The following is a 1,125-nucleotide window of genomic DNA, read 5'->3' as shown; positions in this document are numbered from 1 at the left end:
ATGTGGCCAGGAGGGTTGAGATGGTTCTATCACAGGGAGGTGGTCAGGGGTCTGACAAGAGGCCTCGTCATTCAGGCAGATTCAGTGGTGCCTCGTCCGGAGGCAGTGATTCTTTTGGTGGAGGCCATCCTCCTAGGCCTTTTCAGTCAGCACTTCAGGCTTCTCACACTGCCCCAGGTGCCTGTGGTTCTCATATGCAGTATTCCGATCAGCAGTCCTATAGTGCATCACCAGCTCCTATCAGTGCACCTCGGCTTCAGAGTTTTCAGGGTCGTCAGCCCCAGCAGCCGATGGCTTGTTTTACTTGTGGCGACACGAGGCACATTGCTAGATATTGCCCGCGAGCACCGAGCAGTTCTCAGCACCAGGGTTCCCGTGCCATGGTTCAGGCACCGAGTGTTCCACCGCCCGCTTAGCTAGCTAGAGGTGGAGGTAGAGGTATTAGAGGTGGAGGTTCGGCCGCTAGAGGTGGAGGCCAGCCAGCAGCAGGCCATCCCAGAGATGTATTTTAGAGTGGTGGGGCCCAGCCCCGATATGATGCTCTTCCAGCCAGACCTGAGGCTGAGGCTTCCGATGCAGTTATCACAGTGATTCTTTGAGTGCTCCTATTTATGTGTCTACACCGGTGGGTGATTCTATTGTGGTAGATCGTGTTCATCGTTCTTGTGTAGTTGTGATTCGGGGTCTTGCGACTCGAGTAGATTTGTTACTTTTGGATATGGTTGATTTTGACGTCATATTGGAGATGGACTGGTTATCACCTTACCACGCTATCTTGGATTGTCATGCCAAGACTGTGACCTTAGCCTTGCCGGGGTTGCCTCGTTTAGAGTGGAGGGGGACTCCTGGTCATTCCACCCGTTGTGTTATCTCATATATGAAGGCTCGGCGAATGGTTGAGAAGGGGTGTTTGGCCTATTTGGCATATGTTCGTGATTCTAGTGTCGAGGTTCCTTCTATTGATTCTGTGCCATTGTTCGTGAGTTTCCTGAGGTATTTCCTTCAAACCTGCCGGGTATGCCACCCGACAGGGATATTGACTTCTGCATTGATTTGGCCCCAGGCACTCAGCCCATTTCTATTCTGCCATATCGTATGACTCCGCCTGAGTTGAAAGAGTTGAAG

This window comes from Nicotiana attenuata, chromosome 6 (assembly GCF_001879085.1).
Source record: "Nicotiana attenuata strain UT chromosome 6, NIATTr2, whole genome shotgun sequence".
Lineage (NCBI taxonomy): Eukaryota > Viridiplantae > Streptophyta > Magnoliopsida > Solanales > Solanaceae > Nicotiana > Nicotiana attenuata.
Note: the sequence above shows the minus strand (reverse complement) of the source record.